Source organism: Notamacropus eugenii, chromosome 1, assembly GCF_028372415.1.
Source record: "Notamacropus eugenii isolate mMacEug1 chromosome 1, mMacEug1.pri_v2, whole genome shotgun sequence".
Classification (NCBI taxonomy): domain Eukaryota; kingdom Metazoa; phylum Chordata; class Mammalia; order Diprotodontia; family Macropodidae; genus Notamacropus; species Notamacropus eugenii.
Window position 1 is genome coordinate 611,126,985 of NC_092872.1, and position 20,441 is coordinate 611,147,425.

Sequence of the window (20,441 nt, forward strand, 5' to 3'; positions counted from 1 at the left end):
TCAGCTGTTCAGTTCTCCCGGGGGCTTTACAATGAGACCTCCTACCATGGATGCTGGCTGCTGTCTGCCATGGGAGCCCCCACCCACTGAGGCCTCTCCAGCGGCCACCTGGGGCCAGAGCTATGGGGTCACCCTGCTCCCTTCTTAACCAGCTAAAAATGCCTTCAAATTGACCTTTGGCATCTATAGGTTGAGAGATGTGCACTGCCACTGGGGATTGTGCCCCCAAGGCCTGGTCTGGCCCTGCTCCTCCCAGTGCTATGGCCAAGACTGGGCTGCACTCTGCTCCATGTCCCACATGATAGACCTTTCCTGTCGGCCTTCCAGATCACCCTGGGCTGGAAGTCTCCTCCACTCTGTCATTCTGTGGTTTCTGCTGCTCTAGAATTTGTTGACAGTCATTCTTTACAGGTATTTTATGGGCTGTGGGGGAAGAGTTAGAGTATATGTGGTTTTCTACTCTGCCATTTTGGCTCTTCCCCCCATTTGGGATTTTCTTGGCACAGATACTGGAGTGTTTTGCTATTTCCTTCTCCAGACCATTTTACAGATGAAGAAACTGAGGCAAACATGCTATGGTCCTTATTAAAATTATGAACCTAACACAGATTTTGTTTGTTTCTCTTTCAGCTTGTTGGGTTGCTATTTTTTTAAACACTTCATCAGGTTCTCTCCTTTAGTTTCTGTATATGCATGTACAGAGTTTCACTCTTTCACTAGTCACTCAGAAATCTATCTGAAAGCTCTCCAATATAAATGGCTGCCACGTATTTCCTATGAGATCACAATAGAAATGTCACAGATAAATTGTCCTCCAAAACCCTTCTTCAGTTACTCAGAAATGTCCTCTACAATCACTATCTAGAATTATTTGGTTTATTATTATAATTTTATTGGTTTAGGTCACTGTACTGACACACACTCAAACTTCAGAATGATACCTCAGGTTGGTTTATACTGTCTCCCTCCATAAAATATGAGCTCCTTGAAGGCAGAGACTGTGTTAGTTTTTTCATTTGTATCCCTAACACATAGCACAGTGCCTAGTACATATTAGGCACTTAATAAATGCTCATGATTGAGTGGTACAGCTTCAAATTCTGCATCTTATACAATCTTTCTTTTGGAAGGCAGATTGAACCCAAGTGTAATGTGGGGACCTTGCCCTACTCCAGGGTAGAATGGGAGACTGCCATTTAAAAAATATCAAACAACAACAAAAGTTAGGTTAAATACACTAAACAAAGTTCAGTCAAAGTTAAAGAATCTAGTCTTCTTTTCCTTCACAAAAGGATAAATTACAAAAACCTATGGTTCCAAGGGTGATCAGTCATAAACATTGTGCTGTTGCAATTAATAGTTTCAGGGATGTATACTTTGGTTGGGGTCTGCTTATGTGTCTGTTTATGATTTTCAACTATAAAAACATTTATCAGTAAAAAATGTAATAAAGACGTGTTAATCCTTTTATTTTCCTTTTTTGTGAACTAACAAACTTTTATTTACTTTATTTTTTAAATTAAACTATGTTATTTGTTTTCAGTCTTCTACAATCACTTCCATATATCTTATATTTTTTTCCCTCCTTCCCCTTCCTTCCTACCTCTCTCCCCACTCCCTCCCTGAGACAGCATACAATTTTATATAGGTTCTACGCATACATTCCTACTAAATACATTTTCACCTTACTCATGTTGCATAGAAGAATTAAAATGAATGGGAAAAATCATAAAACAAAACAAAACATAATACAAAAGAAAATGGTCTGCTTCATTCTGAGATTGAATTCCATAATTCTGTCTCTGGATGTGGAAGGCATTTTGCCTCAAAAGTCCGTTGGGAATTTTTTTAAGTCCTTGCATTGCAATGAAGTACTAAGACTACCAGAAAAATTCCTTGCACACTCTGGTTGTTGCTGTGTACAAAGTTCTCCTCGTTCTGCTCCTTTCACTCAGCATCAGTTTATTTAAGTCCTTCCAGGCCTCTCTGAAGACTTCCTGTTCCTCATTTCTTATAGCACAATAGTATCCCATTACATTCATATACCACAATTTATTCAGCCATTAGCCAATTGATGGGTATTCCCTTGATTTCCAGTTTTTGGCCACCACAAAGAGAAGTGTTATAAATATTTTTATACATGTAGGACCCTTTCCCATTTTTGTGATCTGTTTGGCATAGAGTCCCAGAAGCAATATTGCTGGATCAAAGGGTATGCACATTTTTGTAGCCCTTTGGGCATAGTTCCAAATTGCTCTCCAGAATGGTTGGATCAGCTCACAGCTCCACCAACTATGAATTAGTGTTCCAACTCTTCCACATGTTCTCCAACATTTATCATCTTCCTGTTTTGTCATGTTAACCAATCTGATAGGTGTGATGTGGTATCTCAGAGATGTTTTGATTTGCATCTCTCTAATCAATAGTGATTTAGAGCATTTTTTCATATGGCTATAGATAACTTTAATTTCTTCCTCTGAAAACTGCCTGTTCATATCCTTTGACCATTTATCAATTGAGGAATGACTTGCATTCTTTTACATTTAATTCAGTTCTCTATATAGTTTAGAAATGAGGTCTTTATCACAGACACTAGTAGCAAAAATTCTTTCCCAGTTTTCTGCTTCCCTCCTAATCTTGGTAGCATTGGGTTTGTTTGTGCAAAAGCTTTTCAATTTAATGTAATTGTCCATTTTGTGCTTCATAATGTTTTCCATCTCTTGTTTAGTCAAAAATTTTTCCCTTCACCATAAATCTGATAAATACACTATTCCTTGCTCTACTAATTTATCTATAGTATCAATCTTTATACCTAGATCATGCACCCATTTGGACTTTATTCTTGCATATGGTGTCAAGCATTGGTCTATGACCAGTTTCCACCATGCTGTTACCCAGTTTTCTCAGCAGTTTTTGTCAAACAATGAGTTCTTATCCCAGAAGGTGGGGTCCTTGGGTTTATCAAACAGTGGATTGCTATATTCATTGACTGCTGTGTCTTGAGTACCTAACCCATTCCACTGGTCTACCCCTCTATTTCTTAGCCAGTACTGAGTGGTTTGAATGATTGCTGCTTTATAATACAATTTGAGATCTAATAGGGCTAGGCCACCTTCTCTAGCATTTCTTTTCCTTAGTTCCCTTGATAATCTGGACCTTTTGTTCTTTCAGATGAATTTTGATATTATTTTTTCTAGTTTTAGAAAATAATTATATGATAGTTTGGTTGGTATGGCACTGAATAAATAAATAATCCTTTTATTTTCATACGTTAAAAAGATGTATTCAGATCTCACAAAGTCAAGCCAGAGTATCTTTTTAGCATTAGATCAAATCACATTCATCCTTTTAATTCCACAAAGTTTAAGGATGATTTATTAGATTGTGGAGATAATGTTAGTGAATCCCATATTCAGAAACACCCAGTCAAGTGCAAGTCACATGCATTTAGTTATAAAATTAATTACAATCAGCTTAATTACAATCAGATCCAAACCTGCTACCGTAGCAACTGGTGGCCATGGTTGGAATGAGCAAGTGATCATGGCCTACAGGTTTTCTGATGTAGGGTTGTTATACTGATTAATCAGGGGAGTGTGAGAGAAATAGTACACCTAAATTTCCACAAACATTTGGCAGTCTGGAGGAAGGGATATGGTCTAGATGTTAGTCAGACTGAAAACTCTGAAGTACTAAACCCAAAGAATAATCGTTAATGGATGCCCTGCTACAAGGGAGGAAGTAGGCCATTTTTTTTGGAGGCTATTAACTATTGCCATGACAAAATTCTGACCAGAGAAAGGGGTCATGTCAGTAATTAAATAAAAGGTATAGCTGCTTGAGGCTGTGACAGCATTAGGAACATCTAGAGGAGCCTTGAGACATTCAAGGAGTCAGAATGAATCAGCACTGTGTAGTGGATAGTGTGATGGACTCAGGATTCATGAGCACCTGGATTCAAATCCTTCTTCAGATACTTATTAGATGTGTGTCCCTGTACCTGTTAATTTAATCCCTGTGCTTTAGTATCCTCACTTGTAAAATGAGAAGGCTGTACTCAATGGCATCTAAGATCCCTTCCTGCACAATTAATCTATCGAACTGTGATCCCTTGGCACACTGCTCTACTCTGCCCAAGGACTCCCCAGACTAGGATTTCATACAAGTCACTGCACAGCTATCCATGAGCAATTCATGATTTTTTAGCCACTCCTGGGAGAGGCAGATGGCAGACAGAGAGGGAGGGAGGGAATTTTTGGAGTAATGCATTGGGAAGGAACACTTGACTTACTTTTGCCCAACCTGGCTGATGTTATTACTGCAGTCCCTGAAGGGGAGGAGGAACCTAGGTGAAATGGTGCAACCATGCTAGTCATATGGGGTTAAGGAGAAAGTCTAAGTATTGGAAGTTATGAAAACAGGGAGGAATCCCAAAAGTTGGGGTTGTGTGAGGATAGAAGACTCATCCCCACTACTAATGTTGCTTTTGGAGGGTCTAAAATTGTTGAATCTGCAGGATTGGAAGGGACTGTTTCAACTAGAGAATGGTACAGAAAAAAACCAGCCTTTATCTTTATTTTTATCCCATTGGGTCTTGTTTCTTTCTCTAATGGGAAATCAAAAGGAGAAAAAGTGTCTCCAGGAGGTTTAGATTAGGCAAAGAAAAGTCTCAAAATAGGATAGGACCCAAAAATTTCAATGATGACTTTCCTTCCTCAATATCTGGTTTCTTCTCACTCCTTCAGTTTGGATAGGATCTCTTAGACGGAAGAGATTTTATGTTCTGGAACCTTTTTGATGAGCATTGGAAGAAAAGCCTGGGAAAATTACAATACATTTCCTGGCAGGATGGAGAATCAAATGTGGCACAAAATCTGGAAGACCTCACTTCTAAAGAAATATTAGAACATATATCAATCTCAAAAGCCTAAATGGCAAAATCTAAAAGAGCTTCTTGTTGTATAACATAAGACCACAGAGAAAGAAGAAAGAGGAAAAGATCAGCTTCAAAATTCAGGGAAGGGAGGATGCCAGCCAAGGACTGTGGAAAATGTGTAGGAGGCCCCAGGAAGAAACAGGAAATGAGAGTTCAGTCCATAAGCCATCCCTATTGCTAGGTCCATACTTCTCAGCTTCATATGTGAAATAAAGGTGAAATAAAAGGGGGAATATGCAACCCAGTACCAGCCAGAACTGAAGCAGCAATATCTAGACTACAGAGGGGAAAAAGAAGACCTAACCAACCGATCTAAGAATGCTGGATGTGTCAGATCTTGGCACTGGCATAAAATCCCAACCCATCTGTTGATTTTAAGAAAGAGGGGGAAAAAAGGAATGGGAAGAGAAATATACTATGTAAATGAGGAAGAACAGGAAAGAACTTCACGTAAACTGGGGCATGTGAAAAGAGTACACAAACGAAGGACTGAGGGAAGCAGGCATCTCATAAACCTCACTCTCATCAGGAATGAGATACTAACAGCTGTTGTGGAGGTGTAAGACCAGTAACACTGGAACACAGGAGGGCTGCTAATATGAGTTCTTGATCTGCTTTTCTAAAGGAAAGATAGGTTCAAAGGGGCAAATAATCTTACTTTAAGCAATGCAGAAAGATAAAGATATAGAAGTGAGCATTCAAGAAAGAATCCAGTAGACAGTGCTTCAACTGTCTAACCAAAGTAAACAATTTATATCACCAGACTAGGAAGCAACAACATCTGGGTTCAAAAAAGCCAGGGGTGAGGGGAACTCCTTAACAATGACTACTCAGAATCTCCACTGGCCGAATCACAGACATATTCTTCCCATGAGTGAGACCCAAAGCAAAATCCCAACCTCCCAAAATGTATAACAAAGACTTGGCCCTTGATTGGCTCAGAGCCAGAAGGCACAATACCTACATGACTCAGCATAGCTGTGAATTATCAGGGTTTAAAGGGGATCAATCCTTCAGATATCTGCAATAGCCTGGGCCTGGAAAACTGAATTCTAAAAAGAGAACAACAAAAATCCCACCTTGCTTGTGCTCACAAAGGGCTGAACACACATACACACATGAATTTGGCATAAAAAAATATATAAAAAAATACAAAGCTCAAACAGGCAGGGATAGGGAGAAGGGGATTGAAGAGGAAACACAGAGCTGGGGATGTAATAGTCAACTTCAAATGCTGAAGATGAATTGTAAATGAGGAATTAAAAAAGAGAGAAAGTATAAGGATCAGAGTTTGGGGTCTGGACTTGGTTCTGAGAGGAAGGACAAAATGAGTAAGAACAGATTAGTTCAATTAATTGCTGCCATTGATCAGATTTTCCTTCTCTTTCTCCACCTAATTCTTTGCAAAAAAAATTCAGGGGTGAAAGACAGAAAAAGTATGAGATGACATATGGAATGGAAAACACATAATTAATAATCAAATGTTCAAGTAAATGGGAAAAATAAAATAAAGGAAGGTTGAAGAAAGGATTAGAAGAATATAGCTATGTTGTTGGCAAGGAACACACTTAAAACAAAGATTCACACAGCATTCAGACGAGAGACTAGAGTAGACTATTATATTTTGGGACAATTTTTTTAAAAGGGTAGAAGTTATGATGTGAGATAAGGCAACAATAAAAATAGAGACATTCATCTTTTTCCTTCCTAATCTCCTCTGGGTAATACCCTTCCACTTGCAAAGTCCACACTTCTCTCTCTTGGATCCTTTTTTTCCCATTGAAGGTTTGCTTCTGGTTTCCTTTATAATGTGACATCTAATTCTGATTGCTTTGTACCTGATATCTTTTTCCATTTACAAGGTTATAGTAATTACAGTAATTGTGTTGCTATCTTTGGTTATTTCATTTTTTATTTCATTTTCTAACCTTTCAAGTAAGCCCATGCTTCTTTATATTTATCATATCTGTTTCCTACATAACAATGATACTACATTACATTCATGTACCAGAATTATTCCTCAATCCCTGGGCTTTGGTTCCATTTCTTTGCTACCACAAAAAAAAAAAACAATAACAAAAACCATTGCTCTACCAGTTCTTAGGTATCTGTGGAATCTTTATTTTTTGTAAATGATCTCTATGGGATGTATGCCTGGCAGTACAAAATTCGGGATATTAGAACATTTTAGTCACTTTATTTGAACAATTCAAATTTGCTTTCCAAAATGATTTTTATTGATTCACAGGTCCATCAACAAGGAGCTAATGTGCATATCTTCCCCCTGTTCCTCCAACATTGACTATTCCTATCTTATGTCATATTTGTTAATTTTTTTGGATGTAAGGTGAAAATTTAGGGTTGTTCTTATTTGTAGTTTCCTTATTATTTAATGTTTTGCAGCATGTTAATAGTTTACAATTTCTTTGAGAACTAGTTACTCAAACCTTTTAATCACATCTCTTGGGGAATAGCTTTCAGTTTTGTATTTTTCTGTTAGTTGTCTATATACCTTGGATGGCAAACTCTTCTCTGTGATGTTTGATGAAAAGATTTTGCTAATCAACAGCTTTCCCTGTTATCTGATATGTGCCAATATTATTTATGGAAAACTTGTTGATTTCATCTAATCAAAATTATGTATTTTACTTTTTGTAATTTCCTCTATCTTCTATTTGGTTAAAGATTTGCCCGTAATCCATAGCTGTGGTTAGTATATACACATGTGCATATATATATATATATATATATACATACATATATATATGTGTGTATATATATACACGTATATACATACATATATATATGATTTGCTTCTCTTCTAATTTTTCAATGATATGATCCTTAACCACATCACATATTCATTTTGAATTTATTGTATAATTGTGTTAACTGTTGATTCAAGCTTAACTTCTGCCATATTTTTTTTTCCAAATCTTCTCAGTTTAAAAAAGTTAAAAGTACTCTTCTTGGCCATCTTCTCACTATACTATCTCCTCTCCAGCCATTTTTCTCATTTCTTCTCATCACCATCTTGAGATTCCCAGTTTTGATGGTTGAGATTTTGCCTTACCTTGCTACAATCCAGAGCCCCAGGCTATTTCCTGATTATCTTTTCACCATGTCCTTGCATTGGCTGTTCCATCAACCTACCCATTTCCTCTAACATTCCTCCCTTTGATGCATTCCACTTTAAAATTATAATCTCCTTGGGAGGCAGAGCTAAGATGGTGAAGGGAGAACAAGTACTCACCTAAGCTCTAAGATAAACTCCTTCAGATACATGTAAAAAGAGAATCTGAAAAAATTTTAGAGTGGCAGAATCCAGTAGGAAATAGAGTATGGCAGATTTTCAATCCAGCAGTGGGAGATAGATGGAAATGATCTGTTGCACGGGGCTGGAGGAGCACACAGAGCACAGGCTGCACCAGTGCAACCTTGCTATAGCAAAGTTGAGCAGGAAGACCTGGACAATCTGAAGCAACAGCAGCAGGAGTACAAATTGTCAAACATATCAGCCCAGGACAGGAGTCCAATGGAACTGAGTGAGAGAGAAGCGCAGAACCCCAGTAACTGCAGCAGTCACTCCTGAGACTATCAGCCTGCAGATTAAATATCTGTATGTCACCTACTTGAATTTCTGGGAGCCAAGATGGCAGAGTGATCTGTAAATGCTATCCCTCTCCTTTTGTTGAACTTGAAAAACTCAGAGAATATCTCCCCACAACAAATTCTGGAACAGTAGGTCAAGGGGGTAAGCAGTCTTAGCCTATGAGACTAGGAAAATCACTAAGGGAGGTGGTCCCTCTTGCTGTGGCTGAAGGGGACCAGTGCAGGACCAGAGCTGTCCCAGACAGCCCCACTTCAGTGAACCAGGAGGAGATCCTGAGCCCCAGGGGGGTGGAGATTGTAATTGCCAACACCAGGACCCCAGGCGTGCCTCAGCACAGCCAGGGGAATTGAGAAGACACTAGTGCAGATGGGTTCATCAACCACTGAGCTTGCCAATGCTTTAGGTGAGGAGAGGAGAACTCCTGAAGACAGACCACTTTTCCTCCACACTTAAAATTGAGCTCCAGGGTAACTCTGGGGAAACTCAAAAAGACTTCACCTGGCCTCTGCTTTAGCCCACCAGTCAGCTCAGCACCAAGTAAGCTGCAGCATTTCTAGCTGAAAGAACCAGAGGCCATAATAAACAAAGCCTCAAGTTCTAAGAGCAAGAACCATGGAACAGAGCCCATTGTGCCCTAGAAACAGAGATCCACTTTAAAATCCAGGAAAAGGGTGATCATAATGAGCAAGAAGCAAATGAGAAAAGAAAAGACCATAGACTCTTTCTATGGGGGCAAGGACCAAAACACGAATACCCAAGAGGTCAGCATTGAGACTGTACTCTCATCTGAAACTTCAGAAGCCCAAAGAGCATTCTTGAAAGAGCTCAAAAAGTATTTTAAAAGTCAAATTAGAAAAGTAGAAAAAAAACTGGCCAATGGTTTTAAAAATATGAAAAGAGAAATCAAGGAAGAATTTAAAAGGAAAATTGAACAAATGGAAAAGGAAGCACAAACCCTAAGTGGGGAAATTGTACAAGTGGAAAAGGAAGTGCAAAACCTAACTCCTTAAAAGGAACAATTGGGCAAATGGAAAAGGAGATGCAAAAGTTAACTGAAGAAAACAATCTACTAAAAATTAGAATGGGGCAAGTAGAAGCTAATGACTCTATGAGATATCAAGAATCAGTCAAACAGAATATAAAGAATGGAAAAATAGAAGTAAATGTAAAATATATCATTGGAAAAACAACTGACCTGGAAAATAGATCCAGGGGAGAAAAATCTAAGAATTATTGGTCTACCTGAAAGCCATGATGAAAAAAAGAGCCTGGACAATATCTTCCAAGAAATCATCAAGAAAAACTGTCCAGAGATCCTAGATCCAGATGGCAAAATAATCATTGAAAGAATCTACCTCTTGAAAGAGATACCAAACTGACAACACCAAGGAATATTGTTGCCAAATTCCAAAACTATCAAGTGAAGGAGAAAATACTGCAAGCAGCAAGAAACAATTCAAATATCAAGGAACTACAGTCAGGATTACACAGGACCTTGAAGCTTCTACATTAAAAGATCAGAAAGATTGGAATATGATATTCCATAAAACAAAGGAGTTGGGACTACAACCAAGGATCAATTACCTAGCAAAACTGGGCATAATATTTTAGGTAAGGGGATGGACCGTCAATGAAATAAGGGATTTCCAGACCTTCCCAATGAAAAACCAGAGCTCAATAGAAAATTTGATCTTCAAACACAAATCTCAAGAGAGAAATAAAAAGGTAAATAGGGAGAAAAATTTGTTATTCAATATGACCAAACTGTTCACATCTCTATAAAGAAAGATGATAAATGCTAATCTTGAATTTTGTGTATTTATTATGAAATTTAAAAGGGAGTGGGTATAAATTAAGTGATGTCATGATAAAAATGTGATTTAAGGGTGTGAAGGGATTGTAATGGGAGATGTGAAAAGGAGGAAGCAGAAAAAGGCAAATCACATCATAGGAAGAGGCACAAAAACATATTACAGTAGAGGTAAAGATGGGAGAAAGATGAGCATTGTTTGAGATTTGCTCTCATCTGATTTGGTTCAAAGAGGGAACAACAAACTCAGTTAAGTATAGAAATCTAAGTAGCTCGATAGACAGTAGGAGGGGAAAGGGGAAAGAAAAGAAAGGAGAGGATAAAAGGGAGGGAAGAAGTAGTAAGGGAAAAGGGGAGTAAAAGGGATGGGGGCTGAAAGAAGAGAGGGAAGACTGAGGGAGGCAGTGGTCAAAAATTAAATTAATCTATTGTGAAGGGGAAGGGAGAAGAGAGAACTAAAGACATAAGCGGGGGGAAAGAGGATGGAGGGAAAGACACAGATAGTAATCATAACTGTGAATGTGAATGGGGTGAACTCTCCCATAAAACAGAGGTGGATAGCAGAATGGATTAAAAACCATAATCCAGCAATATGTTGTTTACAAGAAACACTCTGAAACAGGGAGATATACACAGGGTAAATGTAAAAGGTTGGAGCAGAATGTATTATGCTTCAATTGATGTAAAAAAAAAAACACAGGGGTAGCAATCCTAATCTTAAACAAAGCAAAAGCAGAAATAGATCTAATCAAAAGAGAAGGAAATTATATCCTGCTAAAAGGCACTAGACAACAAAGCAATATCAAAACATATATGCACCAAGTGGTATAGCATCCAAATTCTTAGAGGAGAAGTTAAGGAAGAAATAGACAGTAAAACTGTACCAGTCGGGGACCTCATCCTCCCCCTCTCTGAACTTGATAAATCTAACCTCAGTATAACAAGAAAGAAGTTCAGGAGGTGAATAAAACTCTGGATAAGGTAGACATGCTAAATCTGAAGAAAATTGAATGGGAATAGAAAGGAATATACTTTTTTCTCAGTGGTACATGGCACATATACAAAAACTGACCAAGTACCAAGTACTATGGCATAAAAACCTCACAATCCAGTGGAGAAAGGCAGCAATAGTCAATGCATCCTTCTCAGATCATAATGCAATAAAAATTATATGAAACAAAAGGGCATGGAAAGATAGACCAAAAATTAATTGGAAACTAAATAATCTAATCCTAAAGAAGGAATGAGTTAAACAACAAATCACAGAAACAATCAAGAACTTCATTCAAAAAAATGGCAATAAGACAATCTACCAAAACTTGTGGGCTACTGCAAAAGCAGTTCTTAGGGAAAGTTTTATATCATTGAACACCTACATGAATAAAATAGAGAAACGATAGATCAGTGAATTGGGATGCAGCTGAAAAATCTAGAAAAAGAACAAATTGAAAATCCCCAAGTAAATACCAAATTAGAAATACTGAAAACCAAAGGAGAGATTGATAAAATTGAAATTAAGAAAACTACTAAAGTAATAAATAAAACTGAGTTGGTTTTATGAAAAAACCAATAAAATTGATAAACCTTTGGTCGATTTGATTTAAAAAAAGAAAGAAGAAAACCAAATTATCAATATCAAAAATGAGAAAGGTGAACTCACCTCCAACAAGGAGAAAATGAAAACAATAATTAGAAATTACTTTACCCAACTGTATGCCCATAAATTTGACAATCTAAGTGAGATGAATGAATATTTTAAAAAAATACAAGTTGCCCAGAATAACAGAAGAGAAAGTTGAATACTTAAATAACCCCATCTCAAAAAAGAAATTGAGCAAGCTATCAATGAACTTCCTAGGAAAAAATTTCCAGGGCCAGATGGATTTGCAAGTGAATTCTATCAAACTTTAAAGAACAATTAATTCCAATACTAAATAGACTATTTGGGAAAATTGGTAAAGTAGTCCTATCAAATTCTTTTTATGATACAAATATGGTTCTGATACCTAAAGCAGGAAGAGTCAAAACAGAGAAAGAAAATTATAGACCAATTTCTCTAATGAATATACATGCAAAAATTTTAAATAAGATACTAGCAAAAAGAATACAGCAACTTAACATGAGAATAATGCATTACGATCAGGTAGGATTTATATCAGGAATGCAGGGCTGGTTCAATATTAGGAAAGTTACCAGCATTATTGATCATATCCACAACAAAACTAACAGAAACTATATGATTATCTCAATAGATGCAGAAAAAGCTTTTGACAAAATATAAGACCTATTCCTATTATAAGCACTGGAGAACATAGGAATAAATGGAGCCTGCCATAAAATAGTAAGTAGTATCTACCTAAAACCGTCAGAAAGCATTACATGTAATGGGAATAAGCTAGATGCATTTCCAATAAGATCAGGAGTTGTCCAGCCTAACTGCCATGGGCTGCCCGGGTCATCTTACCTATCTCCAGGTCTTCGGTGGCCAGCTGGATAAATATATCAAGAGAAGAGATTTCCAGAGTCAAACAGAAGTTGTAGGCTTTATTCTGGATCTTAGCTACATGCCAGCATGCAGGGCGAGTTCTTCCCAAGGAGAAAGGAACCACCCCACAGTATGCAGGGCTAGTGCTCCCCGTGGGAGCCCCCTTCTCCTCCCGAGGAGCAAGGAAAAGAGAGGAACCCTTAGGCTTTCCTGTCCCCATTTAAGCTCTCCCAGCTGCATAGTTCACTCTGGACATCATGCATGCTCTCAGCCCCTTAGTCAATTAACAACAGGTGTGCTCAGACCACGGACCAATCTCAAGGGTGGGATGCTCTCCCCAGCAAGTTTCCACTGAGAAGAGATGGAAAAATGAGACAGCTCATGTCTCACTCCTCAATTCCCAGCTGTTTCCTGGGGGGCCTCATGAGAGGTCTGTGGTTTAGAAGCCCTCACCTTTACCAGACCCGAGACTGTTCACGTGAGAACCAAGCTTACCCCCAACATCTCCCCTTTTTTGTTTTGTGCAGAGCACACGTGACCTTAGAGCAAATAGCAGCTGGCAGCTAAGTGGGTTAGGGAGGCCTTTAACATATGGATGCCCCACAGCAAGAACTTCATTTACACAGGAACCTGCAGCTAGCACAACAACTGACAAAGAGAGGCATATCCCCATCACAGGGAACTAGGTTTGATTCCAACAAAGCAAAGATGGAATTAAATGGCTGAATTAAGCATACAACAAGAGGAAGTGCAATCACTAATCCCAATATTAGGAAAGCTAATATGGCCAAGCTTGTGAAGTTCAGGTGAAAGTTTGTAACCCCCATGCATCCTGGATCCGTGATGTCAACGTCCTCTTTCAGCCACTGGGAGGAGTTGCCTTGATGGATAATGGGTGGCAATGTGTCAGTCCACTCGATGAGAACCGACCATGGTGGATTCAGCAGGAGTGCCCAGTACTATGTCAGCGTGGCAGTGGTTGGGATTGGTGCTGCTTCCCCTCTGGGCAGCAAGGTCAAAGCTGTCAGCAGTAGACTCAGGCAGTGCATGGTCCTTTTCCGGGGTCTCCAGGCTGGTCACTTCCAGTGTCTCCGACATCTCCGATGGTGGTTCCCACCTGCGGATCCTTCTGATGGGGATCCACGTGTCCCCTTTTCTGGTGGAAACACAAACATATCCTGGACCCCATATTAGTATCTTATGTGCACCTTGCCATTTCCCTGAGGCCATGTCCTTTACCATGGCCCATGTGTCCTTATCTCCAGCCTGGGTATCACTTTCCTTCTGGGGTTGCCGTGGAACAGTCACAAAATGTCTCATAACTGGAGTAGTGTGAGGCACAATATAACCAAAGCTCTAAAGCAACAGGGACAATTAAACAATGTTTTAAATCACTTCAATCAGGCTTGAGTTCCAAAGAGGCCTTCACAGTTCCTTAAGGCAAATCAAGGCTTTCCTTTGCTCCAGGAAAACAATTGTTTGACTGGAAAGAGGGTAACACAAAACAGCCGCTGTGGTAGAGCTCACTTCTTTTCCTCACTGCCCCTCCCTCCTTGCATCTCTCTAGCCCCTGGAATCAAATTTCCTCAGGTGTCCTGATATACAGCTGTGTTGAGCTCTGATTGTGTTAGGCAACCTCTTCCCCGTTTTTGTTTAGCGAGGATCACCTTTATGGTGAAGTTGGCCCTTTCCACTATGGCCTGGCCTTGTGGATTGTAGGGAATTCCTGTAATGATGTTTTGGCACCCTCCTACTCCCCACACTGGTCTCTGAGTTTCCAGTGTTGGGGTACTGAGCGATGGCTAAGGCAGGTCCTATCAGCTCCAGTATCAAGGAGGCCAGTCATAGGAATTCCATCTAGCCAGATTGTACACTCAGGTCTATTCTGTACTATTTCTCTTAGTAACTGGATTTGAACTGAGTGCTTTAAGGGAAGGGCAATAGCTATGGGAAGCTTTGATTGTTTATACGTGTTGACTCAGCTACCACATTGGAGCATGGAAGTGCAGAGGTGCTGGCGGAATAAACTCCTGTATATATAACTACAGGTGTGTGGGAGGGGTTCTGCAATGTCAGGGATTCCTCCTGTACAGGGTCTCTCAGGGGTATCATAGCAAACTGATGAGCTTCAAACTGGTATTTATCTAAGCTGTAAAGGTGTTGCATTCCTTCCTCTGGCCCCATAGTCTCTTGTATTCTCCCTCCAAGGGGCCATCCTGAGTATCTGCCAGAGGGAACATTTTTGGGGCCCTCGAGGGGCCCCTTACCCCATTTCCCGACTTCCTGCATTGTTTAGCTAGGTGATCTGGCTTTCCACATGAAAAGCAGGGGCCCTGATCTCTCCCTATTCCTTCCTTTTGCCTACAGTCCCTCTTGAAGTGTCCCTGTTTTCCACAGCAAAAACATTTTTTCTCCAGAGAGATGTTACTTAAGGCTGTGGCCAGACACTCCCCTTGAACTTGTGCCATGTACACCTGGCTCCCTACCCTTTCACATCTTTGTATCATTTCTTCAATGGATGCATTTTTCAGCAGTCCCAGCATTGCCTTTTTACAGCCATAATTACAGTTCTGCCGTAACAATGTCTTTAACACTATCTCTGTCCCTTGACTCTCCTCTCCCATGTCTCAGGCCACTGCCTCCTGCAGTCTGGCTACAAAGTTAGTAAATGGCTCAGTGCTTCCCTGCATAACCTTAGTCCTGGGAAGCTCTCTCTCTTTCTTAGAGGCTATGATAATTGATCCCCTGTTCCTGTTAATTGCTGATAAGCCTGGGGGGCCTGAGCCCCCAGCCCACCGGTAATATCCTTCACCTTTTGAGAAAATTTTGAAGCTCTTCCAATCATTAGGGGTCAAGATGAACTGACCACTTATCTTGCTCACCAGGATTCTCTCCCCTTTTTCTTTGTTCTGAACATAATTTAATTGACTGCTTTAAGTATTTCAGAAACACAAAATTACCTTACCATCACAGTGTAAAAGTTAGTTTGGAGGTCCCACAAAAATGTCCTTATGAAATGTCAAAACCAACTTTCCTTGTGAATAAAATAGCTTTGTTACTTTTGTTTTCATTCCAATCCCGTTTCGGTCTCTCATGGGGCCTTTCAGCAGGCCCTTTATCAAACCGAATATCAGGAAATCTAAGTCCTCCAACTCCCTGGGGCATTGCAATTCATAAGTGGTCATTTGTTCCCTGACTGCTCCCCATCTCTCTCCTGACACTCCGACACTCTGGTGTACTAGAGCCATGGAAAGACCTTCCATATCCTGTTACAAAACTTTCGGAGGTCATCCAGATGTATAGTGACCCCCACATCCCTGCATGCCTTGTAGAGTATCTTAGCCCAGACCTTCTGTTCCTCTGGCTTTATTACTGGCAATTGATTCCCCATCCCTGCCCTTTTCCTGCGGGTTTGGGAAACTCCTCCTTCTCTCCTTCCGAACACAAAGCTTGGGTACCCTCTCTCTTTCAGCCCTTTCTGGGTTTCCCGACACCCAGGATCTCCATGCTTGTCCCTGTTGGAGGCGCCAACTGTCCGACCTAACTGCCATGGGCTGCCCGGGTCATCTTACCTATCTCCAGGTCTTCGGTGGCCAGCTGGATAAACGTATCAAAAGAAGAGATTTCCAGAGTCAAACAGAAGTTGTAGGCTTTATTCTGGATCTTAGCTACATGTCAGCATGCAGGGCAAGTTCTTCCCAAGGAGAAAGGAACCACCCCACAGTATGCAGGGCTAGTGCTCCCTGTGGGAGCCCCACCGTGGGAGCTCCCCGCAGGAGCCCCCTTCTCCTCCCAAGGAGCAAGGAAAAGAGAGGAACCCTCAGGCTTTCCTGTCCCCATTTAAGCTCTCCCAGCTGCAAAGTTCACTCATGGACATTGTGCACGGTTTCAGCCCCTTAGCCAATTAACAACAAGTGTGCTCAGACCACGGACCAATCTCAAGGGTGGGATGCTCTCCCCAGCAAGTTTCCACTGGAAAAACAAGATAGCTCGTGTCTCACTCCTCAATTCCCAGCTGTTCCTGGGGGGCCTCATGAGAGCTCTGTGGTTTAGAAGCCCTCACCTTTACCAGACCTGAGACTGTTCACGTGAGAACCAAGCTTACACCCCAACAAGGAGTGAAACAAGGATGTACTTTATCATCACTGTTATTCAACATTTTACTAGAAATGTTAGCTTTAGCACTAAGAGAAGAAAAAGAAATAGAAGGAATTAGAATAGGCAAAGAAGAAACTAAGTTATCACTCTTTGCAGATGATGTGATGATATACTTAGAGAATCCCAGAGAATCAGGTAAAAAACTACTCGAAATAATAAACAACTTTGGCAAAGTTGAAGATTACAAAATAAACCCACATAAATCATCCTCATTCCTATATATTACTAACAAAGCCCAACAGCAACAGATAGAAAAAGAAATCCCATTGAAAGCTTCAGTAGACACTATAGGATATCTGGGAGTCTACTTGCCAGAAACAAATCCAGGAACTGTATGAACATAATTACAAAACCCTTTTTGCACAAATAAAGTCACATCTAAGTAAGAGAAAAAACATCAGTTGCTTGTGAGTAGGCCAAGGTAATACAATAAAAATGACAATTCTACCTAAATTAATTTATTCAGTGACTTACCAATCAACTTACCAGATAATTTTTTTTAGAGCTAGGAAAAATAGTATCAAAATTCATTTGAAAGAACAAAAGGTCCAGATTATCAAGGGAACTAAGGAAAAGAAATGCTAGGGAAGGTGGCCTAGCCCTACCAGATCTCAAATTGTATTATAAAGCAGCAATCATTCAAACCACTCGGTACTGGCTAAGAAATAGAGGGGTAGACCAGTGGAATGGGTTAGGTACTCAAGACACAGCAGTCAATGAATATAGCAATCCACTGTTTGATAAACCCAAGGACCCCAGCTTCTGGGATAAGGACTCATTGTTTGACAAAAACTGCTGAGAAAACTGGGTAACAGCATGGTGGAAACTGGTCATAGACCAATGCTTGACACCTTACAGAAGAATAAAGTCCAAATGGTCACATAATCTAGATATAAAGATTGATACTATAAACCAATTAGGGGAGCAAGGAATAGTGTATTTGTTAGATTTATGGAGAATGGAGAAATTTTTGACCAAACAAGAGATAGAGAACGTTATGAAGTTCAAAATGGATAATTTTGATTACATTAAATTGAAAAGTTTTTGCACAAACAAACCCAATGCTACCAAGATTAGGAGGAAAGAAGAAAACTGGGAAAGAATTTTTGCAACTACTGTGATAAAGGCCTCATTTCTAAACCGTACAGAGACCTGAATCAAATTTACAAGAATACAAATCATTCCCCAATTGATAAATAGTCAAAGGATATCAGCAGGCAGTTTTCAGAGGAAGAAATTAAAGCTATCTATAGGCATATGAAAAAATACTCTAAATCACTATTGATTAGAGAGATGCAAATCAAAATAACTCTGAGGTACCACATCATACCTATCAGTTTGGCTAACATGACAAAATAGGAAGATGATAAATGTTGGAGGAGATGTGGGAAAGTTGAAACACTAACTCATTGTTGGTGGAGCTGTGAGCTGATCCAACCATTCTGGAGAGCAATTTAGAACTATGCCCAAAAGGCTACAAAATTGTGCATACCATTTGACCCAGTGATATGGCTTCTAGGACTGTATCCCAAATAGATCATAGAAATGAGAAGAGATGCCACATCTACAAAAGTATTTATAGCAGCTCTCTTTGTGGTTGCCAAGGACTGGAAATCAAGGGGATGACCATCAATTGGGGAATGGCTGAACAAGTTGTGGTATATGAATGTAATGGAATACTATTGTGCTATAAGAAATGATGAACAGGAAGACTTCAGAGAGGCTTAGAAAGACTTATATGAACTGATGCTGAGTGAAAGGAGTAGAACCAGGAGAACTTTGTACATAGCAACTACCACAGTGTATGAGGAATTTTTCTGGCAGACTTAGCCCTTCACAGTAATGTAAGGACCTAAAACATTCCCAATGGACTCTTGAGGCAAAATGCCTTCCATATCCAGAGAAAGAACTATGAAATTGGATTACAGAATGAAGCAGACTATTTTCTCTTGTGTTATATATTTTTTCATGGCTTCTCCCATTCACTTGAATTCTTCTATGCAACATGACTAAGGTGAAAATGTATTTAAGAATGTACGTGTAGAACCCTGATAAGATTCCATGCTATCTTGGGAAGGAAGGAGGAAAGAAGGGGGAGAAAATCTAAGATATATGAAAGTGATTGTAGAAAACTGAAAACAAATAATTTAAGTAAAAAAAATTATAATCTCCTTCATGGTAGGAACAGTCTTGACTACTTGTATTTGAATCCTAAGTGTTTATTATAGTGCCTGACACAAAGCACATGTTTAGTGTTCGACATATCCATTCATCCATATAGATTCTTTCTTAGGTCATTTATGTTTGGGGGTTTATTAAAAACGGAGTTACTGAGTTCAATTATTTCTGATTTTTCTTTACCTGTTCCACTGATTTACATTTCTATTTGTTTTTTAACTGGCACTATATGGTTTTGACGATTTCTATATTATAATAGCATTTTAGTCTGGAAGTGCATCAGTTGAGGATTCTCTGGTAGCTTTTTTTTATTTGAAGAGAAGCAAGTATTTCATATTTAATTTTGAATTTGTATACAAGTTAAGCATGGTTTTTTTTATCTGATGCATCCATTTCATTTTTTATTTTTCTTTGTTTCTTTTTTAAAAGACTTGGCCTCTTTTTAAAGATTTTTTTTTTTTAGTTTTCAACATTCATTTCCACAAGATTTTGAGTTTCAAATTTTCTCTCCATCTCTCCCCTCACCCAACCCCAAGACAGTGTGCATTCTGATTACCCTGTCCCCCAATCTGACCTCCCTTCTATCACACGCCTCCCTTCTCTTATCCCCATCCCTTATATTTTCTTGTAGGGCAAGATATATTTCTATACCCCATTACTTGCATATCTTATTTCCCAGTCTCATGTAAAAACAATTTTTAACATTCGTTTTGAAAATGTTTGAGTTCCAACTTCTCTCCCTTCCTCCCTTCCTACCCATCCCCATTGAGAAGGCAAGTAATTCGATATGTTATATACATGTGTATTTATGCAAATGACTTCCATAAAAGTCATCTTGTGAAAGACTAACTATATTTCCCTCCATTCTATCCTGCCCCATTTATTCTATTCTCTTTTGACCCTATCCCTCCTCAAAAGTGTTTACTTCTGATTACCCCTTTCTTCCATTTGCCCTCCCTTTTATTATCCCCCCCACACCCTGCTTATCGCCTTACTTTCCTGTAGTGTAAAATAGATTTTCATAGCAAATTGAGTGCACGTTATTCCCTCCTTGAGCCAAATGTGATGACAGTAAGCTTCACTTTTTCCCTCTCACCTCCCCCCTTTACCCCTCCTTTGAAAGCTTTTTCTTGCCTCTTTTATGTAAGAGATATTTTGCCCCCATGGGGCAGTTAGGCAGTACAGTAGATAGAGCACCAGTGCAGGAGTCAGGAGAACCTGAGTTCAAATCTCACCGCAGACACCTGACACTCACTAGCTG